The sequence below is a fragment of the Paralichthys olivaceus genome, chromosome 9, assembly GCF_024713975.1.
Source record: "Paralichthys olivaceus isolate ysfri-2021 chromosome 9, ASM2471397v2, whole genome shotgun sequence".
Classification (NCBI taxonomy): Eukaryota; Metazoa; Chordata; class Actinopteri; order Pleuronectiformes; family Paralichthyidae; genus Paralichthys; species Paralichthys olivaceus.
In genome coordinates, this window is record NC_091101.1 from 21,731,320 (window position 1) to 21,751,694 (window position 20,375).

Below are 20,375 nucleotides of genomic sequence, written 5' to 3' on the forward strand. Positions count from 1 at the left end.
CATGTCCTCTTCTCTAACCTGCCAGTACAATTGGTGACTGCTGAATGGGCACAGTTGTTGGCATGGAACTGAGACCTGCTCTTATCATGTAAAGCACAATGTCAGGAATTGCTGCAAGAGAGCTGCTTTAATGATTCTGTAGTTTTGCCCCTGGGCTGCAATCATCCTGACCAACAAACCCTCTTGTACCCATGTTTAGCCCTAAGGGAAGTGTTGTTGCCTCCATTTTGAGACAGCTTTTTAACAACAAACACAGAGTTCTTTCATCAGTGCTTGCATCACTGAAATGTGCAATGCTACAAAAAAGTGTCAGCAAAATGTTTTACAATGCAATTATAATCCCACAAGGTTAGGAATGTACAGAATTACTGCTACCACCATATTTCCACTGCTACATAATGAATACATCACATAGGTCTTCCCTAAATACTACAGATTCAAGACCTTCAGAAGGGGTTGTACAGTAGCACATCAGAGACTTAATTCTTACATTCATTAATTCTTTATCACATCTCCTTATAATGCTGAGTTGACAAAGCGATGTCAAAAGCAATCTGTTCCAACTGTCGGCGGATCCCGAAAGGTGTATGTGAAAAGAACAGTGTGTTCTGCTGGCCTATTTAGAAGAGCCCCCCACGGATTCACCCGCTTTTAATGTACCTGCGGGTGCCTTTGTATATAAACTACAATCTTCAAAAAGGGAATCTCACACAGCGCATGGATTCCAGAGGCTTTTGCAATTCATGTCACGGTTTGAGCAGTGTCCACGTTTGCTCTAACTCTCTCCAAATATAACAAGATGAAGCCAATAAGGAAAGCAAGAGTCCCGTTATCGGCTTTGTTTCGATATCAATTCCCCTGAAAGCCTTTCTTTCGCCTTTCTTTCACGCAGGTAGTGTTTCGTACTCCTTGACCCATGTCTATTCATAGCTCTAAGAATATGCATAGCTAACACGTGGTAACCAAAATCTATAACAATTCATGCATGAAGGCCGGCTGTTTGTTCCCTGAGGAACATATTTATTCATGCTAATAGAGACACAAAAGATTAACTTACCATACTGGAACAGCGGCGAAGAACATGTCTGCTTTCTGCCAGAAGAGTGGATAGGTGCCTACAGATTCAGTCTGCAACATGAAATAAAAAGACTCCATTAAGGACACACAATAGGAATGACTTCTGTTATTCCACAAGACAGACGCATCAGAAACATTTGGAATGTCAGCATGCAGGAAGCTTGCATCATCCGCTCATCTACTCTGTGTCACATTGAATAATATCATCAGCTGGATGCCTTAAGCATAAATGTAAATCCTGCACCTTGTATAGATCCCAACCATTCCTCCTTGTATTTTAAGACGTAGAAAACATTATGATTGTTTAACATATTTTTTTAAATTTCCTGAGTCCTCAATTTCCTTTCCAGTCCTGAATTATCCCTCAAGGTTCGGTAAAGAGCTATAAAAAATATTAACATATCATTCCATACTTCTGAACAGGCTAGGTTGAAGATTTCAGAGAAACTGTAGATCTATTCTTAATACCGAGAAGCACAATACACACCCCATGGCTTTAAAATCATTAGTGAACCCATCAGCCTGATCACCCCCATGATTTGTGATTGGTGTAGCTTTTATACATGATATTATTAAATGATAATGGCCTTCCACTGAAGCGACGGTTAGGTGATATGATGATGTATTCCTCGAGACAATAAAGAGTTAGCTATAATTTAAGACTTTGGGCTCACGTTAATAAAAAGTAGTAATAATTTTGATATCTCTGGTTGAATAAGATCACTGCAGACAATGTAAGGAATTAATGAGGAGGTCTGCTTCAAGGCAATATTCCATGCAAAGGATTTTTTGACATCAATGTTGTAAAATATCTTGATTATTCAAGTATTTAATTCACTCTATTGGCTAAAGAGTAATTACAAAATTGAATATACCTTGATTAGAAATGTAAAATCCATATGGCCCACATCCGACTGGAATTACATCATCAATACCCTCCATAAAAGAAGCGAGTCTAATTCATATTTTGTACACGTTGAGTCTACACGTGTTCAGACTGACAACACCTGTTGTCATTTTAGTTGCACTGCTTTCCCAGTTGTTCCCACTGGGTAAACTTGCACTAGGTGGCTTCTACTGCTGTCAACATGAAGCATTTGATATACAGAAAATATGCCTCCATATAGCAGCATTCAAAACCTCCCTCTGTCATTTTCAATGACAAAACAATTTGTGTTCACGGCAGAATGAATAAAAGTGTTTGGGAAGAAATATTTTGTAAATCTAACAAAGATGCAGCTCATGGTTTGTGTGCTCATTGCTCAACACTTTACATTCAAATTATATTTTTCACAATAACCTGCATTTTGTATTTGATGAGATTTTGTACGTGAAAGGAAAAATGCAGAAAAACCCTCCTTCTGCCAGTCAACACTTGTCTTCCATTCTGACTACATTTTAACATGGAGCCGTCCTAATGATCACATCTGGGCTGTAGTCTTCACCCTCTACAAGGCTAACCATTATCCTGTCTGTTTTAATCACAGCCTTGAGTTGAATTAGTCAGGTGAAAGATAAAGATAAAGATGTCTGCAGCTTTTTCTGGATCTACAGGATCATTCTGGGTTTTTTTTTCCACAAAGAGAGACTATCACTGTCCTGGGAGAGGATTTGGGAGGAGTGGGGTGAGAGGACGAGGGGAAAGAGGAGAAGGGAGGGACGAGACACCACTGGGATCAAATCTTGAGTATGCCAAGGTCAGAAGAACTCTATGAAATGAAACGCTGCCAAACACAGACGCCTACACCTTGAGGTACACACACTCATTCGACTTACACACACGCTTACACGTAGCAACACACGGCCTATATTAGCTCTTCCCTGAAGATAACCTGCTGAGAACTGCTAAATAACCACTGGGCTCACACTCGACTATATCTGCCTGTATGCCTACGCACACAAACACGTTTTCTCATTCGTGAGGTTTGTCCTCTCCGTGAGAACCAGGATATTCATATGAATGCATGCTATGATGCAGACTGGGATCTGTTAACTCGTTTGATCTAAAATATTCTCGACTTAATATGGTAACAAGTACATCTCCAAAAATCCATGTCTCTGATTGAAAAAACCTCCCATGATATTTATTTCACAACAACTTATATTTCACACATAAAAGCTTTAAACCACCATTGCTAACTAGTGACTATGAAATCAACTATGTGGCTGTCAATGCTCAACTCGACGTTTCACCACACTGACATCTTCCCCATTTCTTTTGCCAACCAAATATGCTGGCATCATTTAGATAAAAATCACAATTTCCACTGTGCATAAGGAAATGTCATTCTATCCCTCCCACTTGCAACTGGCAGCTGATGTTTGTCATACTTGCTGAATTTAGTAGGCATTTTGGACAATAGTTAAATGACAGCTGGGACAGTGCAACAACAATTTCTAGTTTCCACTAGATTCAAATTACATGCACACGAAAATGAGTAGCTGTACCTTGCAATGTAGTGCAACATATTTACAATGAACAGTTAAGTCACAAAATACCTCTTTGGGTGTTGATATATTACATTGCACTGTTGTTTTTACTGAGCAATGTTAATCAAATGAGGCTTTTGTGTCAACTGATGCATATTACTAAATGCATAAATACATAAATGCATCCATGTTTTTAGAGAGACTTGTTGTAAACTGTATATCCTTGTTGTATATTGTAGATTCTTGCATACCTCCAGGACAAAACTGAGTAGTTAGGATGTCTAATGCAATATTTAACATTTATGTCCAAAACGTATTGTTAAGTATGTGTTCACAGAAACTCTGCACCTTGCTCCATCGCACAATTACATTAATTCTCACTCCATGACAGAACGTTTGAAAGCAGTAAAAGGCTCTCAGGTTTGAAGCTTACACACTTTAGCAGGAAAACAAATGGTGTGATAAGATGCACACTCACAACCATCATGTTACTAATCAGAGATGCCATTTCAGATGCTGATCTACTTTATTATGTCGTAAACCCTCGCTAGATTCACATATTGCACATTGCAGTCATAACCCACAAGGAGGACCCTTAACAGTACTCTATATGGATTATGTTGAAACACTAAATAACCTTTTAGTCTATTAAATACACATGCTTTAGTCTGCCTATAAAAATTTCAATGAGAGAAAGACAAAAACAATGTTATTGTTTGGCTGTATGTTGAACTAGTTATCAGTCTTAAAACATTCATGTTTATTCATCATCAGAGGACAGAAAGGAGACGGGGGAGAATAGGGGAAACATTTCAACACCACATGGGTATTTACCCACGATAAACAGAGTGCCTTTTGTAATCCCTTCAAAGGCATCCCTTAACTACAAAAGTGCTTTTTGTGATTGTGTATTCATTGTTTGGGTGTGGATATGGATCGGGAGTTGTGCAAAACATTCATATTTCATCACCTCATTTTAATCAACTCCTGATCAAGAAATACCAAAACTACTATGAAAAATAAAGATTTATAAATGCATATTTCTTGTCTCTTGCATGCATTCATCATCATAATTTCTCTAAGTTCCCTGAAGGCAACAGGCGCTAAATAATTGATGGGCCTGAATGCTGTTTGGCTCTGTTAGGGAGTGCCTGCAACTCTCTCGGGACGCAAAAAGCACCAGCAGCTTTGAAACCGGCGGAAGCAGGCGGGACTCAGTTAGAATTAGTATTGTTTTCCGTCATACCAAACATTTGGTGCAGAGACAATGCAATGCAGTTTCATTACATCGCCGGAGCCTCGCGGGCAAAGACATCAAAGGTCCAGTTTTTCACTGCCTCAGTTTACTGAGACAATGAAGAAATAGATGTAAAGTTAAGACTCATTTCAAAGAGAAGTACTGAGACTTCAATTATGAAAATGTAAAAATAAAACATTAAAGTCTGCACCTCAAGTCACAAAACTCTAGTTTGGATGGCAACCCTAAACGGGACCCATGTTATGCATCTTTCTTCCTAAATAATTGAACTTGCAAAAAACGAACAACTCTTTTAAAAAGAAACAGGAGAACTCCAATGTGATCTGAATCCTTGCACTGCAGTTCATGTCTGATTGTGAAACCATTCATATTTTACATTAAGATTTAGGTATTTCTAGTTTTCTTTAAATGCAACATGCTAACGTATCTTGAAAACAAATGCATTAAAAGTGGCTTCGAAGTTCAACATCTTCATGTTCAGAAAAATTTGACTCAACTGCCCTGATATCGTACAAATAGTAATAACAGTTGACCACATGATATCTAAAGGATTGATAAAAAATATATATCTCTTCCATTTATTTGAATGGGAAGACAACCCTGATTGAGGCAATAGTTGACAGACAATAAAATATCTGGAGCAGTCTTGTAAACAGTGTCACATTTCCCAGTGGGACCTTGGCAGCTTTAATTTGGGAGGCTTTAAATCTCAAGAATCAGAATGTAGGCCACAGTACAGCAGTTTTAAAACACAGTCAAGCTTTTTAAATGCCACATCAGAGAGAGGGAGGGAAAGATTTTTACACAGCTGATGGAACACTGTTGTATCTAGTAAAGTACACTGCCGGTCAAAAGTTTTAGACCATCTCAATTCTACAGTGAATCACTTTAAATGGTACAACAGTGAGGTGTCATGATAAAAAAAGCGAGTAAAAATTTAAGGCTACCTACACATATGAAGAAGAAATGGGTTGGAGGGTAAAATCTGGACCAATAATGGCTCACAGTGAATTATTTTGGCAGTAATGGAAGAAGAACAAATTTTAAATGTTAAAGGGTTAATCCAGTTTCCCTTTATCACAAGGAGAAATGAGAGCAATAGTGCTGCCACAATTTACAACCATCAGCTGTAGAATGGGTGTTTGGCTTCTACTACACTGGTTATATACATGATTTGTTTTAACACTAGGATGTGCTACCAACTAAGACAAGAATTGGGGAATACTGTAATATTTGCATTTGAAATGTACTTCTTACAGTCCATGAATCGGATGTATTGCGGAGGATGATCATTCAGCCAACACATTAGCCAAGTTAATGTCTGCAAAGAGGCTGTATTGAAATGGCAATACTATCATTGCATTAATACAAAAACTATCAGAGCATAAAGTCTAATCAGAATCATCATACGCTGTGACAAATAGCACCATAAATGTCCCTTTTTCTTTTGTGAACATCAATCTAACCACATCTGTTGCTTATGGAAATAACAGTGGGAAAGTCTCCACCCTAAAATATAGTGGCACTCTAATACATCCGTTAACATTATTTTATACTAATTGATTTAGACAGTAATATTTCAAACGTATAAATGACACCTAACTTTTACACTACAGGGAAAGAGATCATTAAAAAATGTTTTAAAGTATTTTACCCTTTTAGTCCATTTCTCTATATCTTGTTACCTCTGACAAAGACCAGGAGTTATGAGATCGCCTTGTTCATCAACATATACATATATTTCTTACCACAATACAGTGTCTCCTAAAGTAAGAGCCTGACTGTTATGACATTTACTGAAATTCAAATCTCCAAGAAGTGAGGTTTCTCATCTAATGCAGTAAATAAGGTAATACAGCACAGGAAGAAATGTAAGGATTACCTTATATAACTATCCTGTCCTGTACCAAATACTATTTTAACTCTGGTGTACATTTTGTGAGCAGGAAGAATGAGGTGTTCGGGGGATGAATGATGCCCGCAAAGAATCATTTATTTCTTGATGCATCAAGGAGAAAGGTGATGAGTAATTCAGACGTTAACAGACGTAATAATACTGAGGGAAAAAAAGAGAAAGTCCTTGAAAGAATGCAGTTTATTTACCCATAAAGTCATATGAGACTAACTTACACAAGGTGGTTCTATACTTTTTAATAGTATGTGGAACTATTCTATTGGAGAGTTATCCTGTCTCACCTAATCCATGTTCCTACTCCCCTTGACTTCTCGCTCTCTCTTTGTCTCCCAGAGCGTCACGGTGCATACTTCTACGAATGTTTGGACATTCCTTCGGTTGTTATCTAAACAGATCCCTAGGCCAACCTTGGTTGCTATGGCTACTGCTGATGAGAAAGAGGCCCCATCTCTCACCGCAGATAAGTAGTGGACTTTGGTAACCTCCTTCTGACCTTACCTTTTGTGCAGACTCTTACTGAACAAGTGAGGTCGACTGAGCAAGCCGGTACATACTAACTAAGGAAGAGAATAAAACTAAATTAGAAAATATTCTAGTAGATTATTTTCATTAACCATCATTACATATGTTTTTTGCTCTCACAAAAATTTATTTTCATACCAAGTAAGATGTTTGCCTCTTCATTAAGTGTGGAGCCGAACCATTTTCGTGCGGCAACAAAGCCAAATAAATAGAAAACCTATGCTGTTAATTGTGCACCACTTTGGAGAGGAAGGATTTCGTATTTGCCCCAAACATAAATAAATATTTTCCTTTTGTTCGAGAAGGTGGCTTAAGTCCCCAGTGAACAGCAGTGAGATGCCCTGGTTCTGTTCACTCCATTCCTCATGGAGGTTTCTGATTTTGCCCTGTTGCGTGTGAGATGGCTTTTAGATTGGGCAGGAAAATTGCTCTGTATCTATCTAAAAATCAACAATGATCAACACGTTTCAGGCTAAAATTACACCTTTGTGTCGGATCAATGTAGACACAAATGAGGGGACATGAGGGCAGACAAAAATAATGAACACCTCCATGATTTGGACAGACCTTATATTTATTTGGATAAGTTTGACAAAATTACAGCATTTAGTTTATTTAATTTGACGCAAGTAACAATGCTTTGGGACCATTTATATATAACTGGGCTGTGTGCTAACTATCCCTGACCAAGAGACCACCCTTTGAGTATTTTGCACTTTGATGTTGCAAACACAATTTAATATTGATGTTAATGCCACCACTTCAGCTGCTGCCAGTGTTAAACTATGCGAGTATTTCCGTGTGAAGATGTTACTTCATGACAGTACAGGATGCATCATTCCAAGAGTCCCATAACAGAAAAACAAGGGGCATATTTCCTTTGTTTGTGACGGCCGGTGACAACAAGTTTCGCATTTAAATTTTTTTCGGACAAACTGGAATTATAAATTGCCACAATTCTTCGTACATACAAATGGAAAACAGATAATTAACAATCCCTCAAATAAGGCTGTGTGCTGCTGCCTGAATGGATTCTCCTCGGTGTCATAATGAGGAAATGAATCTTGTGAGCGAGAGAAAAGTTATGTTGTGCTTTCTGTGTCATTTGTTTCTTAAAGTCTGTAATGCAAAGTTTTATCAAATTTAATTGAGTGTTAAGACCACAACAAACATTGCAATAAATATTATCTTCGGTACAACATTCATTTTACATTAACTATAACCTAACCCATTAACCTGAAGATAATCACTGATATTGTTCAACAATATGTATCATCACTTAATAAAATATCCAATACCATCTTTTAAATCACTTCAATGGTTAATTCTACAGAAAGGCTTTTCTACAGGTGCTTTGTCTTTTCTATTTGTTTTATATAATACATAATTTGATCTGATCCTATGTTCTGTTTTATCTTGTTCCATGTTTTTATTTTTGTTAGTGTTCTTTTTTATTTTTCTTCTCTGAAGCACTGGAACCATGTTTTGCAGTGGGCCATACAAACACATTATGATTCTGTACCTTGTCTGCAGTGACATTCCTTCCCAACCATACAGAAGACTTTTTATATTTAAGAAATTCCAAGTAACATGCAACTTGCAAAAAGATTTTTGAAAATTATCTAAATCAAAACTACTGACACATACAGGGACATCAAATTTTTTAGAACATGTATACAATGTTTTAAAACCCTATCTTTTAAGGAGAAGTGCCAACTACACAACTCTATATCATGAAGGAGAAGTTTGGTTTCCCAAAATAGAAATAATGGATTCTTGTTCTGTGTTTTATTGGACCGGTACCATGGATGAATGTCATTTTACAAGCACAGCTATGTGTGCAATGTGTGCACAATGTACCTGCTGTAGCTATCATGCCCAACCCCAGTTTGCTCAATGACCCAAACAAAACTAGCAATGTCCTTGTGGTGATGTGCAGAGGTAGCGGTGCTATGCATGCATGCATGCTCTTAATGCTCCCTACGTACATATTTGAATGAATAAAACATGTCAGCCAAAAGGGCCCATTCCACCATGCAAACTCTGCAACTTCCCTTTCCCCTATTAAATCCCCATGGTGCTATTTCTTCTTATAGCTCAGAGTGACCGCTCTTTCGGTAATGAAAATACTGTAGTACTATTGCGTGATATAAAGAAGTACTTGATGTAAAGAAATGAGTGTGTAAAGAAGCTGAGGAGAGCTCCATGGACATGAACAATATAAACAAATTAAATTCTAATAAAAATTAAAGCTAAAACATTAAATGCAGAAAGACAACCTGAGTTGCAGGGACCAAAGTCACTTATAAGATACATATACAGTATGAATTATAGTTAGTTCTTTTATTGCTCATTTATACAAATCTATTTTCTTTTTACCCAGTTGCTACATTACATTGTTTTTGGTTTAATTTAATTGGATAGTCATTTATAATTTAAATGTAAAGAGAACACATAAGATGCTAAACATTAGCACACTTCAATTCTCTACAGCACAATGCAACATCGTAAAAGATACTCTACCCTGGTGGGACAGTGCTTCGTTTGCATGTAAGAATTCTAACTGAGGAGACCACACTAAAGTGGTACATTAAAGAAGTTAACGCAAAAAAAAGGGAGATAGTATTGATTTATACATTAATTCCACTATTATGGACCATGTTTTCATTCCTTGGATCTGCTCACGGGTGGGGTTTTTTATAATTTAAAAAGGTGCACTGTTTACTGCTTGGAGATGTTGCTACTTTTCCCTGCACAATTACCACATACATAGGCAAGAGTGATGCAAGTACATTTGCTTAAACCCTTTTTCAGAGTGAAAAAGAGCATCTTGTCATTTTCCCCATACCTTTACACAGTAAGCCTTATCTCTCAACTGCAGTGTTTTCCCTTTTTGTTCTCCCATTGTCATGCTACTATTCATCCCCAATCTGCCTCTGTTTTGAACAACAAATCACCGTTTGGCTCTTTTTTGTCTTCAGGACAACCTACTGTCTGTTCCTACTTCAGGCTCTCAGCCTCCTTGCCACATTGTCCTCACATGCTCATTGTCTGTGCCTCCGTCTGCCCCTTGTTATTTATGGAACGCAAAACTGCAGGGGTACAGAGAAGTAGCCTGGAGCTGTTCTATACCCACAGCCAAGCAACCCAATAACTGCCAAGAGATTATGGAAAGACCTTGTCAGAAACAGGAAACCTTCTGTCACCTCTGCCACGCCACCTACAGTACTGAACAATATCCTGCCCACTCACCCAGGCTAATTAACACTTTTGTGTGCTATGAAAGACTTTGGCTCATACACTAAGATGTGGATCACATCCTCTGAAGTTATCAGTTCCGTCATGCACAGGCAGTGTGATGCACATAAGTTTGTAAGAAACATTTGAATATATGTGACTGTTTATATCTAGAGATTCACTGATTGAAATGCAGGACTGTATTATCTATTACAGTTTCATTGACACACCACTTATATTATATATATACCAAAACAAAACTAATAGAAGATGATGAGAAACAATGGTCATCTGCTTATCTTTAATTTACAAACAGGTCTATTTTGAGTTTTTATTTTTGAGGTGTGGCCCATGATATATTAAGAAAAACAAATCCAAAGCAAAGTTGATTTTCTTCCGCGCTAAAGTAGCTGTCAAGCTGTCAACCGAGCCCAGTCCCAATCTATTGCAACAAGGGTACAATGACACCCCACAGCCAGTGCTCACTGCCCACTATTGTTGTACTCCAGGTGCTGTATGACTTTGTTGTAAAATTTAAGGAGAGAATAGCCCTTCCACCAAGGTTTGGAGCAGAAATAAAAACCAGGATGTCACATTCCCCATGCCTGGTGTAAACTCGAGGAACCAGAAAACCCCTTCCAACTCTACTGCAAGGCTTGGTTAACCATAAAACCAATTACCATAAAAATCACCTCATGGGTTCCACATATAGGATGGAAACACATGCCGCTGCATACAAAGCAGAGGCCGCTGGAGCTTGATGACTAAAGAGCCATTTGAAACCACAGAATCTCCCTAATATGTTTACAGTGTCTTTTAGTAGTCTTAAGATTAAGCAAAGGATGAGGACATGAGAGAGGCTGAGAGTGAGAGCTTCCAGTCACAACGTCTCAAGAGCCAGCATAAAGAAAATAAGGAAGAAAATGTGATTTTATTCAACATGCAAATTTCCCTTTACTTTCCAAAGCTTTTTAAAATGCCCTGAAAACTACTGTCTTCACAAGCAGAGGAATTTAGAGATTGTGTTGCACTATAATTATTTTTTACTCATTCCATACATAAATCAAAGAATCTTCACATGCTTTGCTTTTTGCTGTGAGTTTCTAAGAAGCCTCTTCAATAGAGACCCAACGAGTCCCAAAGCCAAAAACTCAAGGTCCAATAATCGCTTATTCTCAGCGAACCATTAGGTTTCTGGCTGTAACTGCTGTCCAGTTTAACAGAAGGCATTTATTGAGCCGCTGCTCTGTTGCACAGCTAATTAGACAAGCTCTGTGTTTTCTGTACTCTTGACATGTATTAGCTTGTTTGTATGACTGAATGCACGCCAGGCACCTTTTTAAATGGTCGCTACATAGACATTAAAACCCAAGAACTGAGAAATGATCCCTGAGATGTTAATAGGCAGGCTGAATATGGAAAGCAGAACCTTCTTGTACTGCAGCACTTACGATTTAAGTGACTGTTGCTTAAGGCTCATTTATGCTGCTTTTATGAAATTATAAATATATGCAAGTTTCAAACCATGCAACCGTCACTTTCTAAAATACTTCCATGCACTTTACATTGGAATGGTTAAGCAATATATCCACAAGAGGGCAGCACAGTCGAATGTGTTTGACAACAAACACAATAAGTACCATCATATAGACGCCTATAGTTTCTTAGCAACTCGCAAAGTTCGGCCATTGTTGAACTCTCTTCCTCATCTATATGTTCATCTTGCTTGAACTATTCGCTACGCTGACCCCCTGAAATATCTGAGGGTATCACTTGATTTGTCGGTTAAGTCCGTATCTTTAAGCTACAAATGTATTTTTGATGTCAGCACAAATGAGCCTCAATGCTACAGCAGAAGCAATATGATGGCAATACACCTACAAAGACTTATATAATTTACAGTTTATTCAAATTAGTCATGATGATCACAAGGTTATTCTAGAGATTAAATTATTGGGTTAGATTTTAAATGTTAACATAAACCATTAAATGCAACTAGTAAGTGCTATTTTCTATGTCTGAATCACAACAATACACTTGCAGACTTGTGGTTGTGTCCTACTGTGCGTGCACACACACACCACTCTGCAGCACACATGCAAGAGGAGTGTGGTTGATGAGGTTTTGTGAACCCAAAGTCAACAGTGTTGTGGTTTGTGATTAAAGAGTATAAACACAGTGAAAATGTGTGAGATTTTAACAATCTCCAGCAGGATTCAGCCATTTGCCGGAGATTTGCTGGTTTTGAACTTGCAGTGTGTCACCGAGTTCTTTTTAGATCAATGTAAAATTGTGAGTCACCTTTGATGTGTTAGGCAGTTGCTCACTGCTTAATCATCCTTATTCTGTGCAGTGTTACCTCTACATGCACCCAACAGTGGTGTTACTCTGCTGCTGAAACATGACAAGAGGAGAAGAGAGGGCTGCTCTTTTTTTAACATTATTTGGCAATTAAACATGCAAATGCTGGTCACGAATTTGGGATTATCATTCGCCATAGGGAGCACAGTCGTGCAACTTCACGTGAGTCACGCACACTAACACTACAGCAAAATATCTAATTTGACAGGGACAGAGAAGGAATACATATTTGTGACATAAACAACATTTGAAAGATCCATCTTGACAAAAAGATATTAGGTGTTCCACATGCACATCAATTGTTTTCTTCTTCCTGGAAACAGGCCTTACTGTGCTCAAGGGCCACTGTGACCTGCAAAAGCTGTCAGTCTCAAAGACAACTCACAGACTCCCTCACAGACACATAAAAGCTGCATAGGAAACTATGTAAATGTAAATAAATATGTCATTGAAAATATCAATAAGCTTAAGTTAATAATATAACTGTTGATAATAAACTGTTGTGATGCAAGTTCATTCTAGAAAAAAGGAATATTGAATCATTTGAATAACTAATAAGCTATATATTTTTATTTGTTCCATAAATTTCAATATAATAATTGTTGTAAAGATTATACTACCGGTTCACCAGGCTTTTAAAGAGAATTGGACATGGCAAACTGATTTCTTTATTGAATGTTCAGGCCAAAAACTGAAAAACCCATTTCAAATTATGCATCTGGCACCGCAACTTGTTTATCTGCCATCAAACTGGGGGAAAAAAAGCATTTAAACACATGGGTATCTGACTTGGCATAAACTCCTGCTTTTGTTTAGTAACTTTGAATAGGTTGAATAAATATTGTATTATACAATGAGCAGTATAACATACTTTTTGCATTTGACCAGTGAGCATTTGTCTTTGTAGAACACAAAAAAGGAAAAGGATGGTTTGTTCTGTTGGGAATAGCAGGCTTTTGGGACGTATACTCATTGTATGCAGGGCTGTGTGCAACCTGAATTTGTACTCAGCTTTGGAGAAGCCTCCTGATTTACCCAAGTAAAACAAGAAGCACCCCTGTGCGTGACACTGCGACTGTGCAGCTGTAAGCAATATCCATCAATGATCTATATGTTGATCCGAGAGGACAAGTCCCTTTAAGCATTGCAATACAAGGCATTCATGGCTTACTCTATGAGAACAGATTTAAATTGAGCAATCAAATCTGGAGATGACGCACGGCAGTCTCAGGTGAAGAGATAGCATGTCACAGTGCAGTGATTCTCATCTGCAATCTATCCCGCTCATTAACACCATGTTTTTCCATGAGAAACAGCTGCCTGTCTCAACACTGGTTACGGCTTACCAATGGGAGCTTCGGTTCAACCATTGAGGCTGCTCAGTGCCGTTCCACTTGCATTTCAATAATATTCCCATTCATGACCCAATCAGTGTAGCCTGAGTTCTGACAGCTGTGGTACAGCAATAAATCATGAAAGCCAGACAAAAAATGCTCTGCATGTAATTATAATGTGACTCTGTCAAAGTGGCAAACTAGCGCCAACGCACAGACTTTAATTGGTTACCTCAGAACATGCCAGTGTGTCCAAGTGGGCATGTGTGGGGCAGCATTAACCTGGCTCCACATTACTTTTGTCTCCCTGCCTCTCTGATGAAAAAATTGTACATGTGGCTATAGTAGTTATACAAGATATGATTCATGACTATATTAAAAAAGTAAAAAATAGCTATAACTGTATATTATCTTATATCTTGTTAAATTTGGTATTGCAGTGAATTATGTTCGTTCAACATATCGTACTCTGAAACTATTAGTTAATTTTACTATTCAGTCCCAAAGTATATATAAATTATATTATCAAAATATACCATTAGAATGCTGTGTGATCCACAGTAGTCTTCTGCATGAAGGAAGCCATGGTTTCAAAACCCACAATTACACTGAGCTTAACTTACCCATGTTTCATGATGAAATTATTTTTTGTGTCAACATTTGATATCAAAAATGCAGTTTTTACAATACAGTGTTTCCCCTACGTGCATTGTGCTGCTACTGAATTTTCACATAGTCTCATGGTTATTCAGGGCAGACCATCACCACTCCAACTTGCATGTTCTACACTGCCTGCAGCTGGCTGCGGCTAATATGAAGAGCATGAAATGACAGGGAGCCTATCACAGACCCACAACCTAAACAAGCCTTTCCAGAGATGTCACCATTGTTTGCAGCCACAGCCAAATCGCAAGGTAATAGAAAAAATATATGTATACAGTGACTATTTCCAAATACCCACAGTAAATTGTAAGTGGCTGTATTCATATAGTGGTTCTTCAGTCACATTCACACACTATCTATCATATATAAATATAGTCTTTTTATTTCTACTCCATATATTTAAAAAAAAAACAATATGGGAACAAATTCTTATTTTGATGGCTAAAACTAATCAAAACGGTTTTATTAATATCCCGATCATATTCCAGCTTCAAAAAATGTACATTTATTTATTTTACATAATGTCTACATATCTATTTCTATTTGTGTTATATTCTGGAAGTCATTTTGTGTGTTGAAGCATTTCATTACTACAGAACTCTGAGCCTCCAGAGATCTCCAAATGTCAGGAGCTCCTGGTAAATAATCTCAAATGACCAAGAGAACATGAAAAGTCTCATCTATAGCAATCTTCTCTACAGCAAAGGTCCGGAGCTGCATGCTTGTGGACACACACAAGACTGCCTTTACCGAAATAAATCTGAAGGGAAACACTGTAATATGTATGTTACTTCTGCAACATTTCTTGAACAAAGACATTTGCTTCACATGAATCCTTTGAATAGCATTTCAAGGTAATTGAAACCTGAAAGGCAGGGATTTTTAAACCTGAGTCTCTGAGCTGTGAAGGAATGCAGGTACATTATTTTTTCACCTTTAAGTAAGTGATTAGAAACAGCCATAAGAGTGCTAGCGAATTAGCCTGAATTGCTGAGCTGCATTCACTGAGTGAAGGGAATGTAAATGTTATTTTCACTGAGTGTCTCCTTTTAAATGTGTTTAAAAAAGTCCAATAAAATTAGCAAGCTTCAGATACGGCTCAGATGGAATTGTGCCTCCAGGAAGTGGGCACGGAGAGGGAGTATTTGGAAATCCAATCACCAGAGAAAATGATTAAACTCTATTTGAAGTTCTTAAGGCCAGCTTGCTCACCACAGAGGGAGAGAAACAGGTGAGGATTGTGATCTGGGAATAAGGATCTAAAGCTGAAATTCTAGGAAGAGAAAAAAAAAAACAGCCAGGGCAAATGTCCAAAATCCATAAGTCAACAGAGTCCTGCTCTCCATCGCTGCCTGTGTGCTGGCTAAACTACTTTCACCTCGAGTGAGCGGTAATTCCCTGTTATCATTCCTAGTGCTTAGAAGGTATTTAGACCACTGCACTTGCTGCAGAAGGAAGCTCTCACTTGTACGTCTCTAACTGCGGCGTTTGCTCAAGCCAAAGAAATGACTAAACACAGAAATGTGATTCAAAATGGTTTCTCTTTGGTCCTGAAAAACATTGCAGATAACATAAAAAGTTTTACTCTCTCCGTCCTTTTAATTTTACAGATAATACTTAGTTGGAGTCCTTTCTTGTAAAGCATAATCATTCCCCACAGTGCCTTTTTGTGTGTGTAGTGTTTTGTGCTTTGTATACAACTCAAGTGTCAGTGAGGAACCAAGGTTTGCACAAAATTTGGACAGCCTATTTTTCATCCCTGCCGTGAACCAAATACTGAAGTTATATGCTGCATTTTTACAACCAACAACAGCACCTCAGCAGAATGGTAAACCAGCACAATCACGACAGGTTTTCACAGAACGTTCCTCGGTTCACCTCTCTCATTAGAGCTCAACCTGACCGTGAATATCTTCATTAACACTGCCGCCTATTATTTAGACTGTAGCCTATTTGCATGCTGTTCAGTTTGCCTGGAAACACTGTGTTCTTTTGGTTTTACTCTTTGCATGGTATACAATACAGATTTGTTTATGTGCATAGTTTGTAAAAGGAGCCTTATTTACTTCTGTTTACAAAATGTTGATCGAAGATTTTAGTTGAATTTCATCGTTTAAATGTTTAGTTTAACTAGTGACACATGCACTGCCTCTGATACTTTCATATAACTTGTAGTATTTGTGATATCTCTCTAATCATGATAGACTCCATGGGCACTCAGCAGTTCCTTAATGTCAGGTCATTTCTACAGGAAAAGGAAATGGTTACATTAGCTAATTCACTTCTGGTAAAATTACCACAAGAAGTCAGATCAAATGACCAGTCACAGGAAGACAAGACGGGCACTCTACCAACTCCATTTTACAAATACTGCCCTTTAATAAAAAAAAATCTAATTATCATCTTCCTGCTCATTTCTGTAAACAATGGAGGAAACAATTTGGCTAATTGGATGTGAGGAATACTGCAGGTCTAACAGTACAAAGACTTTCTGATTATATTAAGTGAAATTACCAGCTGAACTGATGTTTGTCTACCTCTAATATGCTTATTAAAAAAAGTCCCTCTAAGCCACTTGCATGTGCATTTAGTCTAACATGTACAATGGTAGAGGAAAAAAATATGCAATGACTGCTCTATGTCAAAGATGAGTAACAACACTGAAGCAGCTCATTGTTCTCAGTGTTTCCCACATAATAAATTTGACGTATGGTGGTGATGGGGTCCATGTGCACAAAGGACACTCAACAGATTCAGGTAGGCAGACTAAAGAGTTCTCGCATGAGAGAGAGAACCGGACAGCATTCCACAGCTGCAGCTGGATCTATGAGGTCTGACAGCCTGCATGGACAGTAAAAACGTTATGGACCATAGCCCAGGCATATGGTGGCAGGCAGTAAGGCGACAGCATGAGCGAACGTGCAGCATATAATACCACACACACCAAGAGATCACTTGTGTAATTATGAGAAGTGAAAAAATGTATTGGCAGATAATGAAACTGTGGCAGGACCAATTAGAATACAGCAGGCCATCACAGTCTAGATAATTAACTCTGATTGTAACAAACAATATCTATTATTTTAGCCTAAAAATGTGTATGCTCAGTAAATTTGACATTTTTATTATTGTTGTTGAACACTATCTATTGTATGTGTTGTGAGTCCTGCCAATTCCAAAAGTAAAAAAAAAAAACAGCAGTCTACATATTCGCTGTGTAAGTTAACTGCCAACCAATGAATAAAGCAAATGTCAAATAAGTGTATTATTATTTTAAAGGATTATTCACGTTATGCAGTTAAGTGGAGTGGAGTTGAAGATAATGCATATCATATCCCAGAAATGAATTAAAAAAAAAAAACAGCATCAAAAGGTCGCTTAATGTCACCACCTCCCAGAGCGACCGAGAGATCAAAGTTCCTGCTTTAGAGGGTCAGACAGACAGTCCAATACAACCCACAAACGATCTTTGGTGTGAGCCCCTGAAACCCAAGGGTATCCAATCAGTGCCCACATATTAGAACTGACAGCAAGAACGCCCTGTGCTCCATTTTGGTTCTTTCCATTTGCATGTTCTCCCCCATGCTGGAGTGGGTTTGTGTTGGTTGCCAATCTGCAAACTTCGTGTGAAGAAGGTTGCAACGAGTGGAGGTAACAGTTATAATCCATACAAACCTTCAACTGCAGCACAAGAGGAAACTTGTCCAGAGTGAAACCTAACGTTAAAGCTGAAAATAAGAGAGAAAGATATTTGGTTTACACTTTTCTTTTAAAAGTCCAGTGTAATCGGTAACACTGACGTCACAGGTTCAGAACACAAGGGAAAATTCTCAGTTAGCAACATCTGTAGTTTGGTACCAAGATGCTAAAATATACTCCCACAGTCTAATGCAGCAAGCTGTCCGTAAGTGCAAGCTTTGGGCCAAATGACCGACTGCTCCAGCTGCTTTATTAACTTATATCCTCAAATAGTGACCAAGGCCTTTATTTACATCAGCTGCAGAAGTTCACAGACCTTTACTCACGGCAGGGTTGAATTAGAGAAATGCCATTATTTCTAATTCTCTGTGTTTGTTGAGTATAATTGGTCATATTTTAATATGCAGCCTCGTTTGCCCTCTGCTCTCTGCCTGAGGCGGGGCTGTGGTGCATACTCCACACACCCACCCACGCGCCTGCACACACACATGGAGCGAGAAGAGCGCTGAGGCTGTGGTAGACACAGGGAACCAGGTGAAGTGAAGATAACTCGAGGTGACAACTACGCTCGTTACTGTCAGTGCAATAAAATGTAAAAAAATAAACTAACAGTAGCTAAAACAAAAGCTGTCTGTCTGCAGTCTCACTGATTAGCTTTGCCACGAATCACAAAAATTGGCTAACTTGGCCTCTGTCGGTAACAAACCCTGCTCTCTCTCTACCGGCACTACCTGCAGGCGGTGAATCAAACCGGCAGCAGAGGGAGGAGGACAAAGGACTGATACGGACTCATGTCTGTGTTTTTTTATTCCCTCAAAACTTTACTCAGGTATATTATTTGTTTTACTGACATTTCAGATTTCTCTTCAGGGAGATATTATCGAGTTGAGTGAATTTGGTGTTGTGAGAATCTACAAATCATGTTTTGAAAATATACAAAATCTGCTGCAGTGAAAATAATATTTGTTCTTCCACATTGTTGTGTTTTGATTTTCTAAATAAATAACTAGAGAATGTGAAAATTGTGTCTACCCTCTACCCTTAAACAATTCAAATCTGACTTCAAAACTCAGAAGTGCAATATTTTATGAACCATATACACACAAAACAGTGCCATAAATCAAAAATTTCAAATAGAGTAAAGTATTTCAGTTTCAAAACATGCATCAACTGCTCTAATCTGATAATTCCAGAAATCTCACGTCTGCATGTCTGCATATCTTAAGAACCAAGCACCTCATCAGCTTCACACTTGTGTACTGTTCAATGCCCAAGGAAGTTCAGTGTCTTATTTGGTGCAACCCTTGAAACATTCTATCGTAGTAAAATTTGAATATACAGGTGAGGAGGAATCTGTAGCAGTGGCAGCTGGGACTCATCAACACAAGTGACATTGTCGATCACAGTATCACAGCTCTTTGTGCAGCAGCAGCAGCGGGGCGGCCTCAGGGTTCCTCAGGAGTCCAGCAGCCTGCAGGTCACTGTACAGTTTCATAAAGAGAGCTGCAGCCAGCATCATCACAGACTAAGCAAACAGCCCATTCCAAACAGGCAGCTTTAGAACATATACTGCACAATATAATTCTATAAGAGAAATATTCAGCCTCAATTTTTGAAACCAAAACTGTCTGGGCAGCACATTAAAATTGAAATAGTTACGCCGTATAAGCAAACCTGAAATTTTAAGTGTTTCTCAACATTGTGCTCATACAGGCAGCCAATAGCAAAGTCCCATAACACCTAATATAATGTTTCTACTTAATCAAGTTAAGGTAATAACACTGACCTAAGACTGATGTCCTAAATATGACAGAACATTAAGCTCATGTTCCACATCCAAGACCAAGCACTGTCTCTCAGGTGCACTTCTTCTATATAA

General features: G+C 38.2%; 1 protein-coding gene across 3 annotated transcripts in view; it reads right to left on the reverse strand.

The window, feature by feature from the left end:
• Nucleotides 1–20,375, reverse strand: part of lingo2 (leucine rich repeat and Ig domain containing 2) — a 190,003-nt gene that overhangs the window by 151,307 nt on the left and 18,321 nt on the right. For all 3 annotated transcript variants that reach the window (XM_020083732.2, XM_069531880.1, XM_020083813.2), the window contains one exon: nt 1,058–1,128. The gene's annotated coding sequence lies outside the window, so the exon portion shown is untranslated. The remainder of the gene's footprint in view (nt 1–1,057; nt 1,129–20,375) is intronic.